The sequence below is a fragment of the Gavia stellata genome, chromosome 22, assembly GCF_030936135.1.
Source record: "Gavia stellata isolate bGavSte3 chromosome 22, bGavSte3.hap2, whole genome shotgun sequence".
NCBI lineage: Eukaryota > Metazoa > Chordata > Aves > Gaviiformes > Gaviidae > Gavia > Gavia stellata.
Window position 1 is genome coordinate 11,787,273 of NC_082615.1, and position 27,009 is coordinate 11,814,281.

The window sequence follows — 27,009 nt, forward strand, 5'->3', positions numbered from 1 at the left end:
ACATTATCAGGTTCCCACTGTTTGACCCTGCTTGATGATGTTGCATCTATATAATAACATACAACTGATGATCCATTCAATCACCTTATGTCAATGGCTCTATCTGATTTCCAAATCGGAGGAGGGTATAAATAATAACAAAGCTGTGTAGGGCTTGATAATGGAGTTGCTTAGAAGTGCTGGTTGAGAAACTGGAGAAAGTGTTCAATGAAATTTTGGGATTCCTCTGTGCTAAACACTGACATTTGCTGCCAATGTCAGGCTTAGTCTTGTTATCATTTTGGTACAGCACAGTAAAGCTGAATTAAATTACTGTAATTAAATTGTTGTTATGTAAAAGCTGATTGCTTTGCATTGCTTTTCATATTATACAATAGAAAGCAGTTATTATATAAAGTGACCAATCAAACAAAACAAAAATCCTTTCCAGAAAATCCTTCTCGTTTAAAGTGTGATCAAATGCTAAAAGCCTTTGTAATGAGCAAATAAAGTTTGTGAACAAGATCTGTTTCTCTACAAACTAACTTATTTTCCATTCCAGTCCAAAAAAAGAAATCATCACCTTTTCCTGTTGATAAATTTCAAGAACAAAATGCCAAGTCATGGGTGGGTTAGGAAAATCTTGTTTATAATCAAAGGCTTGGCGACCTTCCTACATTTTTTACATTTTAATTATACACTACATTGGCATCCTGCTATAAAGACATTACTTTCTGGAAACTCCCAACTATTTACATGACTAAGACTTAATTGAATCAAGGATTCTTGCTCTTTCTTCTTTTTTTTTATTTATTTATTTTTTTTTTAAAAATAAAGAACCGTCATTATCATTCCTTGCTGCAGAAAACATTCCTTTGCTCCCGTTGGATGTTGGTAGCAAACACAAACAAGACTTTTGTCCTCATGCAGCATTTAAGACAATCAAATGAATCAGGATCTATATCTTTCGAGGAACTGTTAATTACTGCTGCCAAATCAGATTTAACAGTTCCTATAAAACTGATGTAGGTGTCCAAGTTTTGTGGTTTTCTACTGACTAGAAGCACGTAGATATGGTTTTGGTGCCTGCTGAGGAGCATTAATCCCCACTAATCCAGAGCATCTGAACTGGGGTTTACTGCAGTTTAACTAATTCATAGGAAAAATGCTAACTCAGATTACCTTTCCCAAGTAGCCATGGGGCTACTTGGTCTAATTTTGGTCCATGAGGAGCATCAGTAAAATCCATAGCTGTACTGAGCGAAGCCCATAAAGGCAAACATTTTGCCCAAGGGCATCCAGTTAGCAGCAGAGCAGGGACCAGAATGCAGGATGCTGGAAGTTCATTTCTCTGCTCCATTAAAGCCTCAGCACCATCTCTCCAAAAAATTGCTGGGCTGCAGGACCTCTGCCCTGTGTTCATCGCACAGGGCCAGCGATGGCTTCGATGTGAAGTCTTACCTGCTCAGTGGGCACGATGGATGCAATTTTATTCTTCTTAAGAAGGAAAAAAAAGACAAAAGCATTTGTAAGGTGTTATAAGACTTGCTTTTCCAAGCATTAAAAACAAAGATGACAACACTTGCTCGTTTAACCAAAATGTAGTGAGAATTATACGTCTGCAGAAAAAAAAATTATATGCACCATTGTCTTCTCCCCATTATAAGACAAATTCTAATTCTGGTAATTACAGCTGTGCCTCCCTTTTTCTAACTGTTTCAATGGGTTCAACACACTTCACTTCTTATTACAGTTTCTTGCACTGAGCAACTCAAAATGAAAGGTACTGTTGAATTGGAAAATATTATTATTACAGTAATAGTCATAAGGAATTGGATTTGTACAAAACTATAAAGCAAAACACACTGAGATGATTCATTATGCATCACATGGAGAAAGACGTAATGTTGTTAATATGGGAGAACAGATGTGTCTATGTATTTTAAGTATCTCTTTTTCTTTTCTCTGATGAAAAGTTGTTTTTTTTCTGAAAAAAAGAAAAAAAAAAAGAAGAAAAACCAACCTGATCTTGATTACTGGTACTATTGAGAAAGTTCATTGGGAAATGAAAGCAGTCACTGCTGTTGCCATTAATCTCATTTTATGTTAGTTTGGCTTTTACTGCAGAAAGTAAAAACTCTTGGGTTTTCTTTCATACCCGGTCCCATATGTGAGTTAAAGCAAAGTTGACAAGCAAGTCCTTGACGTAACCTCACGCATGCTGTGGTTAGAAGCTGTATAGCAGCAACAGCCCAGATGTGATTTCCTCACTTTATTCAAATTAATTGGGCTTTAATTAAAAGCGCAACGCTTTTTGTTTTGTTTTGTTTTGTTTTAAAGAGACATGGCTAGTTATTATTGTTAGTTATCTCTATTTTTTTATGGTAAAGTTGTTTTGATGTGCGTGAGAAAGAACGTTCATCATTTTTCCATTCTGTCATACCTCAAGCATTTCGTGCAGGGACCGAAAACACGCTCATGAGTTGAAGTGGTCTATAGAACAATACCCTGTGATTTTAAATGTGACTGCACTCCCACCTTGCCTATAGAAATGAGGCCAGTTTGTCACCATCTAATGGCTAAATACTCTATCCTGAGTGACTGAACTCCCTCTCCAGTGGCTCCATACCGCAGACAATACATATTTTAAGATCCTTTATCACACAGACCAGTGGAAGGCAAATCTATAGAATTTATGAGATGATCCTTCTGGATTTTAAAATTATATGATACACTTATACAGTGGTGGTGCTCCTTAGGAATCCGAGAGGACTTATTTGAAATGCACAGGATTTTTTCTGTCTCTATTATACAAAGAACTGCCTCCTCTCTTTACTGTGCTGGGAATAAGGAGTAGATGTAGCCTCTTGACTATCTGCTTTTGAGATCCAAGTAAGATAAAGATGAAATTTCAGTAAGCCTCAGACAATGCAGAGCAGAAAATGCGCGAGGAAGCCATTTGGGTAGAAGGGATCTGGTTCTAGAAAAAATTTAGGGGAGCAAAAGCAATTGCAGAGTCTGACCTTCCAAAGGAAATGCTTTGGAAAACATCCTCTTCACGAAACTTCTCGTGCTGTGGAAGAGCAGCCGTGCCCTGTGCCCACTACCCGTGGTGGCTGCTTGCTATTAGGGAAGAGAAAAGCTGGAGGCTCCATGCCAGAGCAGAGATTTTATTGCTGATCATTTCAGGAGAGACGGAGGCAGGTGGAGAGCAGCACCAGGGCGGTGCAGCAGGGCCACGTCCACGTGCAGCCATGCCCACCGTACCTGGGATGCCTGGAAACAGCCAGACGCAGCCAGCGCTCGGCGGAGGGATGCGGATCCCAGCCCAGCGTGATGCTGTGCCCCACGCCAGCAGCCCACCCTCTTGGGCCTGACTCTGCGCTCGTGTGGCCGCACCCGCCATGGCCGCGGCCAGCCGGGGCGGTGCCGGCTCACACGGAGAAACCTCACGTGCCACTGCTCGGTAACCCTCATGATTACCGTCACTAGATAGACGCTGTTTTATAAGCACCCAAAGATTTGCTAGGTCTTAGCCACTGTTGGAAGTGATGACTTTTTCATGGCAACCAGCACGCTTGAAAAATTCCCTGAGATTGAACAATATTCTGGAGACAGACATTTCCCCGAGGAGCCAGCTGCCTGCCCTCTCATTGCTCAAGTATTGAGGTTAATTGGGGAAGCGGAGAGCTTTGAATTACCGCTACAGTATAAAGACATCTACTTGCTTGTTTTTAGTGTTTTGTTTCAGATCCTTGTAAAAATACCGACGCAAGTCTTAGCTATTACTAATCACATTAAGCTAGTGGACACATTTTATTATTTGGCAGCAAGTTTATCCTATGTACTGTAACTGAGCCCGTAACAAGATTCCCACTTCATTTTGTTTGCTTACTTGGTAGTGCAGATACAAATGGGAGGATGCTGAACATGAAAACACTATTTAGGCCACATAATCTCCTTCATTAAGTCTCCGAGATGCTGGATAAGGCTCACTTGGGGACCTATTAATGGAAACACATCTGCTGTGTTCATAATAATAAAAGACTGGCTATAAAGTGATTAATTGCTGTTAACAGAAGCAGGCCCTGCTTTGGGAAGGCTGAAATGTGGCACATTTGGATGCGCAAAGCACTCCAGGCACAGGAAGGCATTGCACAGACGGGCACAGCTCTTGCTCAGTTCGGTTTGCAGCACTGCAAGGACAGCTCAAAGGGTTGTCCATGTCAGGATGGGTCAAGTCTGGCCACCTTGCCTCTGGCTGGCAATCCCACCTCCCCCAGACTTTCCCAAGGTAAGAGCTAACTGGAAAAGAAGCATCACTGCCTTTTTCTGATTCAAACACATTTTATTAGCAGTATTTGTGTTATGGTAGTCACAAGAGACCCTAATCAAACTGGGGGCCTCTTGTGTTAGACACTGTCCAGATGCATAATATAAAACAGCTCTTCCTTTTAAGAACTTAAAGGCTTGCAGATAAGCCAGAGCATGGGAAGGGAAAACCAGACACGAAGTGGGGAAATGGCATGACCTGCCTGAGGTTTTAAAAGAGAACTGAGATCTTGTAGGTCTCAGTTTAGAATTATTGGACTGTACCTTCCTTATGACTGGAAAATGATGTATGAGATCTTCAGCAGCGAGACATGAGCATATGGCCTTCAGCAGAGCCATGCTGCTTTGTGCCTGCAGAGGATCTGGGGGAGTCTTGGCTCTGGCATAGGGGGGCCAAGCAACTCGGCAAAAAAGCAAACACTTGTATTGGAAGATGCTCAGGATGCTTGAACAGAGAGCTCAGAAACATTCCCAACTTACAGTGACTTTATAAGAAGGCATGTCTTACCCTTTCAAAGGGATAGAAAGTATGAGCCAGAATGGCAGGCAAATACGGCTTATTTCCAGGCAGTACGCTAGCACATTGATTAGAGTCCAGATGAAGATAAAAAGGCTAGGGATCCAATGCACAGTGCTGGAATTGCATGTTTCTGTAGAAGATCTAATGTATTCATGCTGTCAGGTCACATACATTAGACCTAGAGACCCGATGTTTTCTTTCTTCTTTTTTCCCCCTTTTTGGAAGCACTTTGAGCAAATACATTGAATGAGACATTTGCAAGCATGGAGTCTATTAATAACACAAGCCAAATGCAATGCTGCAGTCTCATTCATACTGCTCTTGGGAGCCAAGGAAATTAAAATCCTATACGTTTCTTTTCTGCACTGGGGAAATCAAAGCCAAACCATGAGATGGGGCTGATTAGAGACAGGTGAAATGTCTGTTTGTTTTTAAAGCTTTACAGCCCTCATTTTGATAGTCCCTAGATTTTCCAAGTGCATTCTGCAGATATCAGAGGAGAGATGGCTGAAGACCATCTGAGAACCAAGACCTTTTCAGATGCCAAAGAACAAAAGATGCTACAGCAAAGGCTCCCTGCTGACAGCTGGTGGAGACGCCCATCTTGTTCCTATTGTATTCCCCACGCCACAGATTTGTAGGACTGTGAACCTGTAGTCCAATTTGTGCTAAAATGACAATAACAAAAATTAAAACCTTCCAGGAGTCTAACAGAATGAGGAAACAGTAAAACAGGTAATAATTACGAAATCCTGCATCTGCATATATTGTGTACATAAGATTAGCTCATCTATATATGGATATGTTGTTACTGTATATAACACACATCTTATTCAAGGTGCACGGAGAGCCATGTCTGTGCATATATAATCCTCGGTACTGATCCTTCTCCAGGCAACCACTGTAAATCAGGATGCAGATGTCCATTAGGTGAGTATTAAGTGGGCAGACAGACATCAGAATGACTTTGTCACGAATCTAATGTTCTCATCTAAGTAGATATGAACGGTCTCGTTTTATAACTGCTTCCTCCAGTCAACCTCCTATGATATCCTAGACTTGCTAACGTTCTTTTTATTGCTGCCATCTGATTGTATAACTCTCCACTGATAGCAGCTCGTCATATTGCATCGATTATAAAGAGAACAGGAAAATGAACAAAATGTACTCATTCTGTTTATAGTTTGAACTATAATTTTGTGGTCCTCCTTGGACGCCTTAACAGAAGAATCAGATGCACTTTTCTCCATGTTTGGCAACAGGCTCATAATTTGGATGGGAGCTGTGCCCAAGTTTACTCAGCTCTTGTGCTTGCCTGCCTTCACGAATGGCTTTTTTTAGGACATGGAAGATGGACAGGGCTCCTAGTGCAACTGTTGAGACACAGCAGGAGGTTCTATTAAATCGAGAATTTCCGAAGAAGAAAGGTCGTTCATCAACCCTTGGTAACCGCCCACTCATGTGTGATTGGGGTATGAAGGTTCAGACATGAAATATGAGGGAGGTGGATGATGATGTACTTGGCAGAGGTTATATTTACCCTCCTAGTTAGTTAGGAGCACAGGGCTATTACTATTCATCAAGGTAAGAGGGGGCCATAGCCTGCTTTTATGGACAAAACCTTACTCTCTCCCCCACCTCAGCATGCTGCAAGCCTCGTCTTTTCTTGATTTGAAGGGCTGAGGTGGACAGTTGACTCATTTTCAGCTGTGAAAAAGCTGTTTTCTTGCTTTGCTGTACTTTGGTCAATTCAATGGTGAATGACTCAAGATTACAGTAGCCTGATTAAATGAGAAGTTTAAGGTAGAGTGAATCTGATTTTTTTGGAAGCTGAAGGAGAAAAAAAGGAATTTATTTATTTATGTCTCCTCCCATGATAGGAATTCCTATTTAAATCAAACTAATTTTTAAAAAAACACTTATTTGCTTTAGGGCCAAGTGGTAGAAATCTCTTTTATATAGCAAGGAAAACCCTTCAACCTATGTATTAACTACTTAAAAAGCTACTGCCTGTCATGCACAATTTACCTCAGATATAAAGAGGAAAAAATAAAGCAGTCTGGTAAAACTCTGTAACACTGGGAATGCAACTCTGTGCAAACTGGGCTAGAATATTTTTTTTTACTAGGTTCGGAGCCAAGCCAAAAGATTGCATGAGGCTAATCCCAAAACGAGAGACCACCGTCGTTTATCCTCATGCACTACTGCTGGAAAGTGTGCACTGAAGTTTTTGTGGGAATGTGGTTTTTTCCTGTATCACTATCAAATTTCACTGTATACAGCTGTGTAAAAAGGCTAATTAGAGGAAAGGAAAATTGAACCCAGTTTCCTCAGTTTCCCTGTTTGCTAAGAGCAATATTCAAACCAGCGTCACTAGTCCTGTTTTTGTTTTATTTCCATAGTCTTTGTTGACTGAGGTTTCTCTCAAGGAGATTTCACAGCATTTTTTCCCAGGCCAAAAAATCCCATCATTCTTACAGTGGTCCATTAGCTGTTAATCAGCCTAACGATGGGCTGAAACTGCAGAGAGGGAGATAAGGCTAGATAACGAGAAAAAACCCCAACCCATTAACAAAATGTTGCAATAATAAGGGCAGTGGAGGACTAGAAAGCTGTAGGATGTCACTTGTGGCTGTTCAGAAGGGGCCAGCCCCACTCCCATCAGTATGAATGAACCTGCCTTCGGTCAAGCTATCAACTACACAGTCTCTCGAGTTTTGTCCAGTCCTATTTTCTACAGCAAGGCAAAAATTTGTCATTGGCAAAATAAAGATTAAATAAAGCATGAGTAATGTGAATGTAGATCTGGAAGATATCTTGGCACCGAGATCAATTTCCTGCTCTGACGGATTTAGAAGTGCTCAGGTTCCTGCTGCGACTGGAAAGTTGTTTCAGAACATCTTTCCTGTGATGCTCAAAAACCTGTTTCATGTTTCCACCCTCTATTTACTCACAACCAGTTTGATTCAGGGCCAACATTGTCCTTTAGGTTAAATAACTATCATCTCCCTTCCCTGGGGTTTTACCTGGACTATTTATAGAAAGCAATCCTTCTTCCTAGCCTTTTCCTCCTTTTCCTAGCCTAAACAAAGCTATTTTAGTTTCTTCTCCACCACCCTGATTGCCCCACATCTTCCTCTGCACCTGCTCCACCGGCTGGTCCCATTGCCTTGCACAAGGCAGGGACCTTCCTTCTCCCTCCTGAACGCACCAACTTTGTATCCGCCTCAATCTTCAGCTCTCGTTACACCCGTGGTTCATTTGTCCTGTGCTCCTTAATACAGCCACATCTTTCTTTCCATTTTCCATTTGCAATTTTATCACAGGAGCCTCCGTCCTTTGTCCCTCGACTCATTTCCATGTCGTCTTTATCAGCAGAAGGAGATACATGGATGGGCAGTGGTATTTTGGGATTTCTATTGCTATGACAATATAATTTTCCTGATTTATTATTGAAATCCTCTAAATAGGCAGCTGACACCTCGACCTGGGCTCGTTAGCTGTGATCCCTTTACAGCCCATGAGAAGCCCCATGCCTACAGTCGGTCGGAGCAAAGTTTTGGAGGTGTCTGGTTTTCTTCAGGGAATATAAGAGAAGGCCAGGGCATGAGCCCAGGATTAGTCATCTGAATTTTAGAGACCTGAAGTCAGATAAGATGAATTTCACTTTAAAGTATCCACATCAACAAGGTAGCGTTGACTTTTGGGTATGCCAGTTCTAACTGCTGAGCAGCAGATCAGGAACCGCCCGACAGCAAATAAACGTCTTTTCTGAAGGTGACATTCTGTCCCATTTGTTTTGGGCACCTGCATATGAAAATAGAATGAGAATTTCAAACCTCTCCAGCATTATCTGACATCTGCTCTTTTTAAAGTCTGGTATCGACTACGAGGAAGTGATGTAACACTTGTGAAAATGCCTCTTTTTGTGTCTGAAAAAATCTAGTGAGTTTGAGGTTGGTCACTGTTAGCCCTGGGCTAGACACGTCCTCGCGCTCCTCTTACAACAGATCCACCAGACCAAGGGCCGAAGAAACGCCTGTTTCCCAGGACCCCACCCGGGCATCTCTGCTCTGATGAGGATGGACCGGTCCTCAGTTTCCCTCTGCTGCGGCTGCCAAGGGGGGCTGCACTCCGTCGCTCTTGTCTTCATAAAACCTGTACATCAATCAGGCAGTCATCACAAGGTAAGTGAGAGGCGCGTAAATCCTTGGGCTGTTTGTTGTGATGGAATCTGGGCAAGGAAAAGGACTTGGAGTTCATGATGGAAAATATTTTTGAGAGCAGTTACTCTGGGGCAGCAACTTTGCTCAGCAAGCGTAGGAATTATTTTGGTATACAATAAATCTTTGTAGTTCCGCAGTCTCACTTGTCAGCTCTCCCAACGAGCATCCTCCCCAGTCCAGAGCCTGACAGGTTTAGCTTTGGATACCGTGCCTAGCTGGGCTGTTATGAATTCATTAAATTTTTCTCTTTTCCCCTGTTAATAAGCCTTCACTGCTATGTAAACTGAAAGTATGTAAACCGAAAACATTTCTTTTTGTTTATAGGGAGAAAGAGATTGCTCCGCATATGCATGGGAACAGCTTCATCCCAGACATCATGATTACTTATAAGTGCCTTAGGTCGGGGCACCGACTTTGAAACCTCTTGCTACGAATTTTAAGCCCTTCCCCTCCATATCCCCCCAGGCAGATGCCTGAAGAAAACTCCCTCCTCCTGGCAGTGTTACTGCACGGGCGAGCTGATGACTCAGGAAAAGAAAAACCAGCATCTCAATTTTAAAGTTTGCTAACTAATGGCAGAGGACTAGACGATCTCCAGAGGTCCCTTCCAACCCCTGTCATTCTGTCATTCTGTCATTCTGTGACTGGGTTCAGTTGGCTTTCCAGGCAGTCACTAACTTAAGGCCAGCGGTGAGTTAAGAATGGCTCAGATGTCTTCAGCTAACTTCAGCGAGAGTCTGCTGGCACATTTCAGTACAGTGAAAACAACGCAGAAATATTTCAGGGTAGATTGTTAGCAGAATGGGAAAAAAACCTACAGATGCGTAGTAATTAATCTTGTCTCTTGAAATTTACTTATGCTATTTCTTTCCTTCTTTAACTTTCATTTAAAACCTTCAGCGGGGGGGGGAGAGCTGGGAGGACGTTTTATGTACATGTCTCAGTCCTGAATAAATTTCTGGAACAAAAGAAAATAAAAACAAAGCATTTTGAGCCTGACCGTTCATGGGTGTCACCTTGTTTCCAGACCATCAGTTAAATGCAAGTCCAGGTGTTAATAGTTGTGCAGCTAAATATTCAGTTTCTTTAATTTACTAGATCTTCAGTTTGTGCTTTACTTACATCAGTGGAGTTAGGTCAGCTGCACCTCTTAGTGCTCTGACTAAAGATTATTTAGAAATCAATATTTTCATGGGATGCATAGGATTTTATTTCAAGTGGGAAGCCGTGGATATGTTTGCTTCAACAAACCATTATTTGCAGCAAGATGGCAGATATTCCCCTGCAGAAACCGCTCTTCATGGAAAACACCAAGAAGTTTTTGGAAAAAGTGCAGCATATTTTATTTGAAACCACCATAGTGATTTTTTTCCACTCAGCTTTGTCAGGGGTATCTTTTAATAGGAAGTATTGCTTTCTATAGATGTTTTGAGTTAATCATTTCCCCTTACAAACACACTGGGAGACACGTTTAGTCGGGCGTTTGGAGAAGCAGCTCGGCGCGATGTGAATGGAAAGCTACCGGACTGGAAACAGGAGCAGAGCCTGCGGTCGCAAACCGCAGGACTGTGCATGACCTAGGAAGGAAGCAAAAGGATGTTTCCGAAACCCATAGCATATCATAATTCACTTTAATCTTCCGTTGTTGTCTTGCCTCTATGGCAGGGAAATAAAAACGAAAAAACTCCAATTGAGATTTACTAGAGCAAACTGCCTCCTGGCTTTCTGGCTGTCAGCTGGAGGAGCAGGGTTCTCCGATAGCAATTCCTGTAGATAAAGAGCTGCCTCAAGGACAGCGTTGAAGGAGCCGTGCTGGGCCGCACAAACCCTTGATTTGCCCTTTGGAAAAGGATTGGGGCACATTATTTCAACAGGCCAGCATTAGACCATCTGTCCGACCGCTAGAAATAGCTATCCTGCTCCCATGGCTGTGGATCCCTTGTCTTTCAATACCCTGAAACGGAAAAATCCTCCCACCAAAATAATTTTTGAACAAATAAAGGCCTTGTTTCATGCAGCGGAGGAGAGACCGTGTTCCTAGCACGGATATGGGTTTATTAGCTTTAGTGAACAACTTTTCAGCCTCTAACAGCTAGCACATCACTAAAGGCTTCTGAAATTTTCCCCCTTATTTTGTACGTCTCAAATTGCACTGAGCTGTAGATGCCCGACGGAAATCTTCTGAGAGCAAAACAACCAACAACAGACATTTCTTGGTTCCCATTTCCATAGCCTGGAAATGCAGCTAGTGTTACCAGTCCGGAGAATACCGTTTGCCAAGAGGAGAAAAGCAACTCGCTATTTAAGACATCATCAAACTCCCGTTGGGCCTCATCACCTCCGACAGATTTGTGAGTCACTAAGAGGAAGTATTTTACTGCTATCCTGTTTGGTCAGCAGGTGGAAGGGAAATAGCTCTCGCAAACCCTGGAAAAAATTAATTTAACAAGACTTAAATTTCAGCATAGCCTTAGTGCTTTCAGCCTCAGCCTCACTGCTAGTTTCATGTAGTGCCAGCAGTTTTCTGGATACTTTACAGAGGAAGACAACAAGACAAGATCCTTGGCATAAAGAAATTTTTTTAACCCTATGCAATTTTTGTGCTACTTCCCAACTTTTCATCCAGTAATATCTTCCCAAAACCCATAAAAAGCTCTTTTCGCTTGTTAATTTTCCTCCAGTGTTTCAGAATTTTTACTTCTGCTCTCCAAGAAATTTTGCTGCAAGATGAAAACTATTACATTTTCTTAAAACTGCAGGGTAGGATTTAAATAGGACTTGGGTAGGTCATAAGCTTTGCAAAAAGGATGAAATTCACCCCTAAAGAAAAAAAGAAATTGCAGACATCTCTCTTTTTCATAATCCAATGAAAATAGGATAATGAACATTGCTGAAGAAATCTGAGAAAATTATTTCCCAATAGGATTTTAGGAAATTAAAAAAAAAATGTTCCATTTCTACCGAGAACATTTCCTAGCTGGAACCCCAGCCAGCTAAAGTGCTAATGGACAAATTATAATATCCCTCACTTCATGAGACTTTTAAGAAAATGAACTCTTCTGCCCTGATGCTAACTTGTTTGCCAAATTCACTTCCAGGGTGTTGTGCTCCTTTGCCAAAGACTTCACCGAGATTCAGCAACGTGAGTGTCACGCTGCAAGACATGGTGATGATACACAGCTCCCAAACTGGGACACCTCACTGGGTGCTCTGGTTTCCCTCAGCTTCATCACAACATTGAGGGAACAACACAGGCACAAGAACTGAGGTTTTTGATGCTGCCATCTCTGCTTTCCCCTACAACAGATAGCCCGTGATTGAGCTGGTCTATTGGTGATGTTTCCCTCCTTGGTGAGGAGGAAGGGCTCAAGTCTGTGCAGAAACCACCCAAGAGAGGAAGGTCTTTTTGAGAGAACCCCATAATGGAAATCAAGCCCTGAATATCCACTAAGCATTCAGAAGGCACTAATGACATTTAGACTTGACTTACATGTACCTCTTGTAATACCATTGTTGGTCTTCTGCCTTCCTTATTATGGTCCTCTAAAAGGTAAGAATAGGATAATCCAGCTCCTTAGCCAAGCCTTGAATATAAATTGGCTTTAAAGACCTTTTCGAGCCAATTTTTCTCACTGTTTATACATTTCTGGTTCAGCAGATATCCATCTCAGAACAACAATGAAGAAATGGGTCCATTGTTCAGTAAAGTATATAAAAGCTCTAAAGTTTCCTTAAAGATGTTCCAAAGTGATACATTATCTTGGGTGCTCAAATCTGAGACATATAAGAAACATTTTAAAGTATTCTTAAATAAATTAAGTCACTGGGTCAGTTCCAGCCAAGCTGATGAGAGAACAATGTATCATGTAGAGAACAACCCTCTGACCCTCATCATGTGCTTGTTTCTGTAACTACATCCAACCAGAGGATTTTGGAAAGTCCTGCAATGTTTTGAGACACACACACATTTCATTTTCAGGTTCCACCTGGGACTTGTAGTAGCCGCACAGCAAGGAGAGCAATTGTTTTTGTGGTTTCTTTCTGGCTCAGACCACAGGCTGATGCACCAGAAGTCTTACGAGAAATTCTGCTTTGTTGGGATTTCCTGCATGATTCTGCACACAAAAGCAGCCCAAGCGATTCAGCTGACACAGTTATTGGAACCTGCAGATGATTTTCCCAACACAGATTGATTTGGGAACCTCTGCTTTTCACCCACTACTCTTTGTTACATCCTACGTACTTCCTGTATGATACAATTTGGGCATATTTTTTTAAGAAACATCACTAAATGTTATGAAGTGCCATTGTATTCTGCTAAAGCACTGCCAGCCCAGGGAGAGCTGTATTTCAATTGCCAGGAAGAGATTTCAAGTTACTGAGATTTAACAAGTTACCATGCACCAGCTGAGCTGTAGGACATTTCCATATGTGCCTTTTTTGTTGTTTGCTACATCTGTGGCAAATGAAAAACAAGGCATCTTGTTTTAAGCCTGTCTCACTGTGTGCTGAACAAAGTTACCTTGCAGCAACTGCAGACCATGATTGCACATGTGTACAGCTAGCGGGTAGTAACTCATCAACCACGGGAACATGGGGCTGAGCATCTTATGCCTGGAGCGTGAAACACGTCTTGAAGTCTCAAGAAGAATCAGCACATTGCTTCGCATATAGCACGGATTAGCAGAGGCAGTGACTTCTTATCATCTCCAACAGCAACATCCTAAAGCATCAGCTCGTACTTCATGATGAGACATGACCCCCTGTGCCCACCAAGGAGGTGTGTAGCGTTACTAGTCTGACACCTCACTCTGTTTAAATATTTCCTCGTTTGGGTAGTGATCAGCAAATCACTGCCATTCTTCCAGTCGTTAAAGGCAAAAAACCCCAACCCCAACCCCAACCCAGCTGGCTTTTGGACTGGGAGGTTTGCCAAACAAAACTCTCTCACTCACTAATGGATGTGCGTGGGGCACTTTCGTGCTGCTGCTTAGACCAATGCCACTCCATGTGCTCTTCACTTTCCTCGGCATCACCTGCACCCTTTGTTTCCCCTGCCAGAGCAAATCTCCGCACCAGCTAGCGGCAGGGGGAACAAAATGAAGGAAAAAATGCACTTGTAAAGCAAAGTTAGGATAAGTTTGCCAGTAGGAAAATATTCAGCTTGCATAAACAGAAAAAACTCTTGATTACAAAAAATAAACCCCAAAAAGACCCAAACCAGCAAAACCCATACAAAGAGAGAGAAAAGCTAAAGTACTGTGATTACAACGAGTAAATGAGAACCATTTTGGGATCAAAACACATTAACGTATTCAGCAAATGAAATGGGCAAGATTTCATTCTCTCACCAGCCTCATTTTATTTGCACACTGAAGAGATCAAAGCTGACCGGCTGGTATTCTGGGTCGGCACTGAAAGCACCTTGTGTTTTTCCTGAGGAATGTCCATTTGGGACAGTTAGGCGGATGGATCTCTCTGTAAGCCTAATGGGAGAAACGCTGCAGCGAGCTGGTACCTGACAGGGCACTTGGGAAAGGTGGGTCCCTGGGGAGTGGAGAGGGGAGGTCTTCCCTTGGGGGAGAGGGAAGGAACAGTTTCCTCCTCAAAAATCTCTCTCAGTCCTTATTTTAAGACGTTTATAGAGCTTTGATATGGTGGTTGGCATTGGCAGATTTTTTCCCCCAAATAAAGTGCTGAAATTGAAAAAAGCCAGCTGGCCAAATATCACAGTTTAATTGCAGTAAGATACGGAACTGAACAAGTTAAATCTGAATTACTGCAACACTACTCCTAAAAGGTTTACTGTAGGGTGTGAGTCACAGTGTGGTTTGGTCCTTTGTCTATGCAGAGTTTGCAATTTTTTTTTTTTGTAGAAGCAGAAGATTCATCAAAGCCAATTAGACTGACGGCTTTATCAAGCCCAGAAAGGCAAGCCTGGCAGTCCCGTATGCCTATCGATCCCACAGAAGGTGAGAAAGCCCCGCGAAAGCACCTCCCCATTTGGGCAGTAATATCCTTTCAAGGAAAATTCTTTCCTGATCCTTGCCTTAAAGAAGTGATTTGAGATTAATGTAAAGACCATTTGTCATTTTGGTTATAAGAAATGCTAATGGCTTTACCAGCTTTTTGCATTTTCTACAAATTAGGCTTGTATTGTGAGCTTTTCTGTTAAGCACAAAACAGTAAAGAAGTAGTCTCCTCTATATGGCAAAGCCCAAACTGAGTCACTCATCAATTCACTGCTAATTGTCAAATGTGTTTATTGCACGGGAGAATTGATAACCTGTAATAAGATGTGATGGATTCAGCCAGCTGTGTTTCTACAATTTCAGGCTGGTGTATGTCCAACAGAAACCAAGAGTTACATGAGTACAAAAAAAAGAAAAAAAGAAAAAAAAAGTACGGTAGTGTTGATTCAGCACTGGTGTATTTTCTTCTCGTGATTATTTTTGTAACAACAAGTGTCTGATAAGTGGGTTAAAGACTGACTGAAGGAGATGAGATTGGAAAATAATTGCCATTATGTTTGTTGATATTCCTCCAGTTAATTTGCAATGTAGGCAAGTCATGGAATAATTCAGACTGGCAACGTATTTCATGAGACTTTCCTTCTCAAGCTAAAAAAAAAGAACACTCTGTCTGTGTTAGCAAGCATGCAATGTATTTAGATAAGTAAATGGAGTCAAAATGAATACTGCCTGCATGAGAAATAAATGGAGACAGAATCCACAGCGGAAAAAGTGTCTGCTCCTTGCAGACATTTGCATCGCCCGTTGCATTGAAGCAGCCCAGTGCAAAAGTCATCTGTTGCAAAACCCTGGACACAGATCCCTGCACTTGCCCATCTCTCACATGATGTCCTCTCCTTTTTGACTGAAGCTGGAGGTGCCTGTACAGCCCTGTGCCTTCGGGACATGGCCACTGCCCTACTGCTGAGCCCTCCATGGGGCCAGCCTGGCCATGGCAGGAGAGCACGACCAAGAAATACGGCTAGAAGGAGTCAGCTCAGAAGTTCAGCTACCAAAACTGGAGAAGCCCCCGCGGGGGAGACACTCAGCTCCTGATGTATCAAGGCTTGAGGACAGTGTGGTGGCACCCTCATCTGGTGATCTCCTCTTTATTTTTCCTCTTTCATTAGCAAATTTTCTCCTACCAAAATCCTGCCAAAAAAGTTAGCCACTCCAAATAGTGGGAACACTCACATGATACTTGCAGCTGACCACATCCTCCCCAATTTTTCTTCATCTTGGCATACTCAGCTTATGAGCTTGCAGAGAATAATTCACCCCTAGCCCAATGGGACTAGAATTCAACCACCATTCCCAAGTGCTCCAGTAAAAATTGGGTATGATTTGTGAAAACCTAGTATGGTCTTAAAAACCAAAGATGTTCTGATGATGCCTGACTAATGAATGTGTGGTGGCCAAAACCAGCTAATGAGACATGACCATGTCGGTCCTACAGAAATCACAGTGATTAATCATACAACCAGATGAGCACACATAATGATAGCAGGCAATGGACATCTTCACAGAAGACTCAGATGTCTTCCCAGAGGTTAATTCGTACAGGACACAAGATTACTGAGCTTTGTGCACTGAACTTCAGGAAGGCTTTTGATCTGTACCACATGGGGTTAGATTAGAAAGGGCATGAAATGTATACAGTCTCTTCAAACTGCAGGAAAACTTTTCCTTGATCACAAAAGAAGATATGAATCAAGAAGAATTCCCTAAGGAAAATCTCAAAGTTTAGGGTTTTGACAGTGCCCCCAAATACAATTAGGAGGCGGTGAACCCTGGTTTGCTCTTGAATTCACCTGTGTGAACTGAAATTGGAAATAGAAACACTATAGCAGCTTCCTGCACATTTTTTTCAGCCTGGATTTCATTAATATTTTCCCCGAGCTGGGATTATTTTGCTCATGTACAGTGTTCAAATCTGTTCAGGCTTTGTTTGGAAGCAGAAAAACACTCCTAATGGAGGCATCCTGTATAACCTAATAGAAAGTGATAGTGTTCAACAGCGTTTTTTTCAAACAACTATTAAAATTTAATACATAATCATATCCCACTATGGAATTCTACAAGAGAGTTAAAAATAACCCAACAGGAAGCATAAAAGCACTTATTAAATTCTACAAGTATTTACAGTAATTTCTGCATAGGACTCTATTAAATTTCCATGGCACACTCAGTCCCATTTCTACCAAGTTCCACTGAATTTTTCCAAAATGGTCAGCTTGCTCTTTCCAGTTCCGGTGAAGAAAGCACCAAAGCATCCTGCTTCTTATCTGAGATCTGATTAGATCAACACCGGTGGCTGCAAAACACAGCACCAGCCTCTCAGCTGGTGAAATTCAGCATAAATCTGTTGCCTTCAAATGTGGGCTGAGGGACTCCAGCTCCTCCTCTGCCTACCGCTCACCTCAGTATAAATCCATGTGTCTCCTGCTTTTGGCTCTCAATCACCACTTAGTCAACTTGCAAAGCTATTATTTTGGACTGGGGTATATTTTAGTAGCTATAAAATTAGCCGTGTTAGTTCATAACTTATGGAAGGGCTTCCTGAGACAGTATTCCCTCCAACATTTTCTGCTGGAGATGGATGGGGCGGTCAAGGGCTGAGGTCATTGATGCCTTGTGTTTAGCAGGAGAGGGGGAATTTGCGGCGCTTTCCAGCAGACCGTCTCCCATTGACTGTCAGGGTTATGAAAGTGGATGTCTCCATGGTGCCCTGGAAAGCTACAGCCCATCTCTGCTAGAGAAGCTCTTTCCGAAATAGACTCTGTCTTTCAAAGAATGACACTTTCTGACTTCCCAGACACAAAGGCACAATCGTTTCCATTACAGAGCTTGTCTCATCTCCCCAGGTTGTGCTGGCCCTGAGGAGCTGCTGTCTAGAGACCGTGCAACCTGTCTGTGAGGATGGGTCATGCTCTGTACAGTCGGTTGCCAAAAATACTTCTGGGAACAAAGACGCTCCCTGATTTTTCTGCAACTGAAGTAAATCTTAGACAAAAAACCCAGAGGGAGCTGTTGGCACACATCACGCAGCCATCAGACAGGAATCCTGCTCGCAGATCAGCCAGCTTCTTGACAGGCAGGAGTTTAGAAACCATTTAGCACATGAAAGCTGGTGAATATGTGTGTGTGTATATATGTATATGAGAGACTTATGCATAGGCAAACTGGGCTAGGCATATCATTTTCCAAAGCTGAAAATGTGCCACTCAGCCATAATTGCTAAAATGAGAGCAATCAAAGTGATTGCTTTAAAGATTGTGATAAGGAGTTCAATGAAGGCTCTTAGAGACACTTATACCCACAGTTGTGGTTTTAATAGGGTGGTTCTGGCTAGTGGCTGAATCTATTCATGCAACTGCATGAAACGGGTGAATGACAGTATATTCTTTTCAAAACTTCACTCAGTAACACACTGTCTTTGCAGACTGCAAACTTCCCAATGGATGAGGGTGCCTTTTGGGTACTGAAATGTAAACAGATGCTCCCCTGCAATTAAGTCTAGAGGAGTTGCACATTTGCATTTATTTCACACTTGCTAGTAGAGTTCCTCTGAATTAATCCCAGACAGTAACTTTGCTGGTTTGAGAGCACAGAGCTGAAGCAGGAAATGTTTTCAGCACAGTTGCTCGTTATTTTGCAAACGTCCTTGGGACAGGCTGCTTGCCCACAGCTGCTTTGTGAACCACCAGCATGAGCGATGCCACTTGAATACCGCTGAGCTGAGAAATAAACTCCCTAAGCTAAACACAGACTGGGGATCAAAGGCATTTGGGGATCTGCTGTCATCATTGTGTATCTTCAGCAACTGCTCAGCTCTTCCTGGTGAATGATGAGTGTCCGTGCGATGCCAACCGCTGTGGAAGGGATGGGTGTTTGGGGAATTACGGCACAGGGATTACAAGGAAGCTTTGACTTTCAGTGTTGTAGTGAGTTGCCCATTAAGTGCTTGATGGACTTTGGTTTTCTCAGATGAGTTTTCTGCTTGGCACTTCCTCTTACCTCTAAGCTACATTGTGTGTTATACAACTTTGCTTGGCTTGCACCTAGCCCTGGCTTCAACGCAGGAAAAGCTTCGTATCACCAGGCCGGGTATATAACGAGGTGCGCTCTCCTTGAGTTATTTACGAACTAAGAACACATCCCTTGGCAAGGCAGCAATACCTCATCTCAGACACTATTCCTTAAAAAGCAGCTTCCTTATTTTCCAGATGCGACTTGTGCTTCTAAAAATTGGATTTCTGCTTCCAAGTGCTTGGTTCGCAGCTCAGACCGCAGAGGACGGAGGTAGGCACAGGAGAGCGAATCCCCCTCAGCGCCCAGTTGTGTGTGTAAAGGGACTCTGCATGTCGACACCTCTCCCATCACACCCACAGCGTGGCTCATGCATATTCCACCCCCCCGCATCTGTTATGGCTTCACCTGTCTCTGAAGATGTGGAAGCGCTGTTGATAAACTCGTTAACATAAATTAGTGCAGAATGCCATTTGCATGAGATGGCTTCAGTGCCACACTCTGAGCAGCCGTAGTTCGTCACAGCAGCACCGTCCTCCTCCACGAGCCGCAGGCGCCTGCACGCTGCCCCGCACCTGGGGACGCTGGCAGCACGCCTTCCTCCTCCTCCTCCCAGAGGAGAAAGGTCATTGTCACACAGGGTGTCTCGACAGGGACATCTGCCACCTTGAGAGATATGCTGCTGGTGTCACTTCAGGGAGTGAGGTGGGACGGGGGGCACAAGTACCACGATGCTCTGTTGGGCTTTGTCCCTTGCTTTTCAGGGCATTTGGAGCAGGCGTGTCACCTCCTCACAGCACTCCATCTCATGAGTCCTTCTTTTACCATCATTTTACCATCCCACACATTCTACAACAGCTTCAAAGCCCTCAGAGAGTGCTTCCACCAACGCACAGGAAGAGTTGTGGAGCAAATGCAAGTGATAGCTTGTTTTTTGATTTTATACTCTCCATAAAACTCCATTCCATCTTGGAAGGAGAAACAAAGTAGTGGGGAATCCAACTGTATCCCTTGGAACTCACCCAACTGACTGCAGAGGAGGATCAAATCTCCATAATGCAATAAAGCAGACAAATGAAAAAAGATTGCGTAATTGAGGTGAAGTCCAAATTTCCTCCATGTCAATGGGAAAAGTCACTAGCCTCTAGTCAAAAGTATGTTCTGTGCTGACCAAATAAGTAACACACAGGATCAGAAGCTGAGCGGTTTTGGAAAGATTGTACAGTGGGAGAATAAAGGGCTAAACTGATAATCCTATCAGGAAAATATAACTTAATCTGGAGCTACATATGAAAGATCTAATCCAAATTGCAGCAGATTCACCAAATTCACCTCTATCTGCTCCTCGTGCTGACAGAGTAATTGGCTGCCCAACATTTTGTGCCTAATTACCTGCATTACAAGCAAAGTGCACAGCTTTTCTTAGAAGAGAACATTCTTTTTTTCCTGAAAGTTTAATCCTCATAAGAGGATTCCCATCCTGTCCTTGGCAGAGTCAGAAATCAGGCTTTTCACATCGCCCTTAGCAGAAAAAGGAACTTCTACATGATTCGCATCTGCATGCCGGTGCTTAGCAGGAGCTCCTTGAACAAAGCTCCTCGGAGTCAGAATCACAGAATCATTAAGGTTGGAAAAGACCTGTAAGATCATCAAGTCCAACCATCAACCCAACCCCACCATGCCCATTAAACCACGTCCCGCAGTGCTACGTCCACACTTTCCTTGAACACCTCCAGTGATGGTGACTCCACCACCTCCCTGGGCAGCCTCTTCCAACGCTTCACCACTCTCCATAAAGAAATTTTTCCTAATATCCAGCCTGAACCTCCCCTGGCGCAACTTGAGGCCATTTCCTCTTGTCCTGTCACTTGTCACTTGGGAGAACAGACCAACACCCACCTCCCCACAACCCCCTTTCAGGCAGTTGCAGAGAGCGATGAGGTCTCCCCTCAGCCTCCTCTTCTCCAGACTGAACACCCCCAGTTCCCTCAGCCGCTCCTCATCAGACTTGTGCTCCAGACCCCTCACCAGCTCCGTCGCCCTTCTCTGGACACGCTCCAGCACCTCAATGTCCTTCTTGTAGCGAGGGGCCTAAATATCCGCAGCAAACAGAGATGTTTTACAGGAGGGAGGATGTCGGCACTGGATTAACTCCTTTTTTTTGCCAGGGATGCTCACTGCTATTCGGTGCGACTCTCTCTGGCTGCCCCAGACGGGAAGGTGCAGCCTGGATAACAGAGCCAAGAAGCATTTGAAGGATACAAAGGGATGCATGGGGAGCTCACCAGAGAGAGCAGCACAGGCCACTGAGAAACCGATAATCCTGCGTGCATTCACCTCCCAACAGCTTCACCGCCTCTGTGCCGCCCAAGCCCGGGTGTTGGTACACCCATGGGCAGAGCCGTCCTCCATCCGTACGGTGAAGCGAACGCCTCCCGTTCACACTCATCGCTCTGGTGTCATGCATGGGTCTGTGCTGAAACGTGACCCAACTCTCCCTACCCCCAGGCACACACAAATTGATGGGATAAATCCATTGGATCAATGAGTGCCTTGAGCTGCCACAGCAGAAAGCAACACACTAATGAGACCATGGCGAGTCTATGCTAACCAGGGGGGTTCATTAAGTTTCTGGCCCCGCTGATGTAAAGTGCCATGTAATAACAAATAAAACTCATCAGCGCTTGTGCTGTGAAGTCATCAGGCAGCAAATAATTGGGAGTGAAGGAAAACAGCAACTCGCAGTTGGATGGATTTTATTTTCACTTGCTTTAAAGAGACCCCTTTCTTTAGAGGGGCTCTCTAGGACTTCTTTGCAGGAGGAGCACAACTTCAGCTCACCCCCGAGCGAGCCGGGAGCCCCATTCCCAGCAGAGGTGAGGGTGCTGGGCAATCAGAGAGGAAACATCCCACTGCTGATACGGCTGGAGGATCAATGCTGCAAAGACATGGACAATTCCTAAGGGGCGAATGGGAACAAGCTGGTCCCAAGCTGCTCATCTCCCACTGACACTGGCAACCTGCTTTCCCATTCAGCAGTAAAAGTTATAAACAACTTGTACAGGAGGAAACAATAGGTTTAAAGACAAAGCCTAGCAAAAGATAAAAGCGGGAGACTCATGCCCAGTACGATGGTACGGGATGTTCTGTGAGCCCTGACTGTCCTGTGCATCTTTCAAACCCTTCTGTGGCACCGGATCTGTCTTTAAAGCTGTTTGCAAAGCATCTGCCGCCCTGACAGTGCTGTGAGTATCGAGGAAGGACAAATACAAAACAGGCTTGAGCTGCTCTGGGGTTTGAAGCCACTCAGTAAAAATAAAGTGAAGCACCACTCAGCTCTCCGTTCAACAGAAGCAGTTCTTGGAAATGAATGAAGGAAAATAAAGTGCATGTTCATTTGCATGGTACATAGAAGGGAGGCTTTTTGAGAGGGAAGTGTTTAGATCCCGGGCTTTGTAACGGCAGCTATGAAGTTACCTCCTCGCTCCGAGGCTCTGTATGTCTGTAGGATATTGTTGGTTGCAGTAGCGGGGTCACATCCAGCCCCGTGACACCGGGAAGGGTCATGGGTGGGCTGCAGGGACATGCTACCTGTGACTCTGTGCAAGCAGGACACAGTGTGGCTTTGAAGCAATGCAAGCAGCACGGCTGCTAGAGCCAGACGCCAGGACCCCAAGCGCTGTGCCAGCACTGGGCTTTAACCAAAATGCACCCTAAAAAGGGGGTCCTTTGTGCATGCTCAGCAGAAAGCTCTCCTGGGGAGAAACATCTCCTGGTGATGCTGCCAGAGGCTGGTGGCTTGCTGTATGGGACAGGACAATGCTTCGAGCACATGGAGCAGAGCAAAGCAAGCCTCTCCTTGCTCCCAAACTGCCCTAAATTGCTATAACTGCCTGCAAATTGCTTACCTTTCAGGAGAGAGCAGCAGAGCACCTGAGTCAGTCCGCCAGTCAGGGCTGTGCCGACCTGCCAGCCCTTATAATAAAAGATTTTTATAAAGGCTGTATCTATTCAAACTATCATTCTGTTGCAGGGCTGCTAAATCTCTCCAATCTCCTGAGCTAATCTGGCCTTCTTCAGACTACTTTGTGTCCAAGTGACAAGTGCAACAGGCATGGAATAAACCTTTTCCACTGAAGAAGTCCTTGCTCTTTTGTGCTCTGCTTGTACAAGTGACTGTGGTACTTCAAGAAACTGCGAGGAGCTCTCTGCACACTGGAACCACAGGGTATCTTGCTTAGCACATATGTAATTTGTTAATGGGGTAATGTAAGCATGATTGGCTGCAGATGTCGCAGCAGATTTAAGCATTGGGTCTGCATCAGAATTCCTTTAAGGTTGCTAATATAGGAAAGTGATTGATTAATTAGCTCTTGCAAAGCATCTGACTTCCCGCTTTTGTGGCAGTATCTGTTGGAATATCAAGTCACTTGACAGTGAGTAGAGAAAGAAATATGTGAGATGCCATGCATACCGCAGGCAGCAGATTCATTTTTTGACCAGCAAAATAAACATTTCAGGTCTGATCAAAAAATGTCTTGTTTGGAGATCGCTGCAGTATAATTAAATACAGGAAAAGCAAAAAACACAGCTGCTACCTCCTCGCTCCACCGCTCACAACAAGTTTGGGGGTTGGGGGGGGCAAGCTGGGCAGGCCAGAGTTTTGGAAAAAATTCAGCAGGTCTGAGATCGAGTGTGCAGTACCAGAAACTGGAGCCAGATTCTCAGTCATGCTCAGCCTCCTTCTCTTGCTCACTCGTGGAAAAAAACGATCAATCCTCCAAATACTTGTTCAGCACAGCAGCTTTGCACCGGTGCAGTGGGGGAGCACCCTGGCCTTCGGCAGTGCTGCTGGGAAGGGTCTTTGCCCGCATCCTGCCTTCTGCAAAATGGCATTTACCAGCGGGTTTCTGGCTGTGGGGCAAGGCAGCAGCTTGTTTAAATAAAGATATTTGCTCAGAGGAAGCTTATTAATTCTCACTCAGTGTCAGGAGCAGCAGAGAAGCGGCATGACGAAGAAGTTCAAACGCTGGGGAAATACAGTCAACATATAAACAGGAAGTTAAAAAAAAAAGAAACCCTAAATCCCAAGGCATGTCCTGCCCTTAATCACCACACGCTCCGCCGCCGCTGCACTGCTGCGTTCTCCTTACCAGAGGCATCTGAGGTTTTAGTTGCTTGGCCTTAGCTGAGCCCCTGGTCCCTGGTGACAGGCGGGGACCCTCAGGTAGCTGCATCGCCATCAGCATCTCTGCTGGCAGAACATTTTTAATCTCCAGCTCAGTGCCATATAAGACTTTCTTTTGTGCTATCACACTTCAGAGGTGCCCAGTATATTTGTGGTGGTTGCACACCAGGCTGTGCAAGTGCATGGAGGGAAGCATGGGGCTTAACGCTTGAATGAGCCAGCGCTTGCTCCCTGTGCCACCATGGGAGTGATGGACCCTGTCCTGCAAGTGGTTTTGCCCCCAAAAAGCTTTTTTTGGCTTTGGGCATTGCGGTGCGTGGCAGTGACTGCTCATGCCCTCTGCTGGTGGGATTCCTGTGAGTTTGAGGGATTTTGTGCAATGATCTTTTTTTAGGAACAAATGCATTTAATTCAGCCCTGCTCAAGGACCGGGATTTTAGAAAAGCTGGGTGAATGTCTGAAGGAAAGGTGCAAACCAGATTTGCACACACATTGGTCTTTTCTGAAGATGTCCCATACCAACTGCACTCCATCGGATGGGCTGGAGCACCGAACCAAGGGAGCAGGAGAGGACCAGGGCAGGACTCCAGCTGCAGACAGCTGTGGACCAGCACAGCAGGACAGCGTGTGGAAGATGGAATGGGATTGCCTGTTGGTAATGCCCAAGAGCCAAACTCAGAGCAGGAGAGTGGGATTGAAAGAACAGGCTTTGTGCTGCATTTATCTGAACCTATAGTGCAAAAAATGGGAGTTTGATCCCATGGGATGCTGCAGCTCCAGACCTTGAGGGTGGAAAGTTGTGCTAGCTCTGTGTTTTGCGGTGAGCTACAAGAAAAGCCTGGACCTAGGGGGGGGAAACAAACCTCCACACAGGCATCTTAACCGCATCACAGCAAAACCCCAAACTGCTCAAGCACCTCTCACCAACCCTGTCAGGAAGAACAGCCAGCGTTAGCCCATCATGCAGGCTCAACCCCCCACGTTTGCAGTCCCTCCGTGGAAATCATGACCTGAAATGAGCAGGCACTAGGTATTTCTGTAGCTTTTGAGATAGACTTGAGAACGGTGGTTTGCCCAAGGTCTTCAGCGATGGTTATCAGCCCATGACTTGATCCCGCTGCCCCCACCTGGGACCTTCCACCAGATCAGGCATCGCATCTCTTCCAAGCATTTTGCTTTGACTCAACCCTAGCAAGCCTAGCTGGAACAAAACCCAGGGACACTTTTTTGAGCAGTTTAGCTGCATCTGCCGAGCGGGTGGGCAGCTCCTGGTGTGGCTGTGGGAAGACGTGGGGTGGCAGCGGCAGGACGACTGCTCGCGCAAGAGCCAAGGGGCTGACTCACGGGCGCTGAGCCCCTGCCAGCACCGCCAGCTCCCGCTGACTTCAGCGGCTGAGAGAGTTCTCGGTGTTTCTCCCTCTTCCCTTTCGGCACAGGAATCGTTACTCATTCCGTACACAATGCCAGGTACGTTTTATTGTGGAACGGGCAATGACATGGAGTGGCTGGGCATGGGAATGCAATTGATTGGAAGTCTGGATTTCCTACATGACTTCAAATCATAACAATCCCAGATATTAAGATTTTGGCACCGGGACCAGTTTGGAGGATAATTATGTGCTATGATCTAATTTTTGGGATCTGCACTTAGTGCCAAATCTCTACGGCTTTCCTGTCTCCCTCGAGAGCAGTTCAAGCTGCAGGTACCTTAACCCTCTCGTCCCCTAGCTCGTTCTGACTTTTCCTCTTTTTTTCCATCTTTCTCTTGAGTCTTTCGGGAAAGCCTCTATCCAAACCTGGAAGAAGTCAGGCTCTTCTTCTAAGGTCCTTATCACTGTAGTCCATGGGAAAAAATAAATGAAACTGGGACAGAGTTGGCATCTTTTGAATTTCATGCACCATTCGATTCCAAAAGTTGATGCTCCTGCAGTTTTAATAACTGATGCCAGTGTCAGGGGTTTATGGATATACACACACAAAAAACCCCTACAAGTTTATCACTAATGATTGAAGAGCCATTTTCCCAAGTCCTTATAAGAAAAGAACAAATATGCAAGTCAGGAGAATTCCAACATCCCGGGGCTAATGACCCCTGTGAATGAAGCCCTTGTAAAGTGTCTTCAGGCACATGGAGAAGTGAGGTTTTCAGAGGGGACAAGGAAGCTGTGCTGTTTTTCTGCACGCTGTTTTGGACTCCTGACGCCACCACACCTCCTTTCTATCCCAGATTCCTCAAGTTGAGGCAAGTTCAGCTTCAATCCGGTCCCTAATCATGGCTGCTGCCTTTGCATTCATTTTGCTCTGTGTAAATAACTCAGCAAATACAAAGCACAGACCTGAAGTGCAGAGGGGAAATACTTCTTGTATACCCCTGCGATGTACAGCAAACACTCTCTCTTTCAGGCTGTGCTCACAGCCAGTAATTCACACTCTTTCAGCTAAAATTGCTCTGGATATTATCTCTGCCGTGATTCACTCCTTCACACCAAATTTAATTCTTCTGAAAGGCTGTTTCACTTTCTATGACTAAGAGGCTTTTTGTTTACCCGCATTAGCGAATCTCAGCAGCAGCTGAGTGACAAGCGCTGGAGGAATTGCAGTTTTAGGCTGTGTGTGGTATCGTTAGGAGCAGTCAGTAATGATGGGGCAGCACTACGCAGAGTCACGGAGAAGCTGCACACCTGAGCCCAAAGGAAAAGGAATACAAGGGATACAGCTTGCATT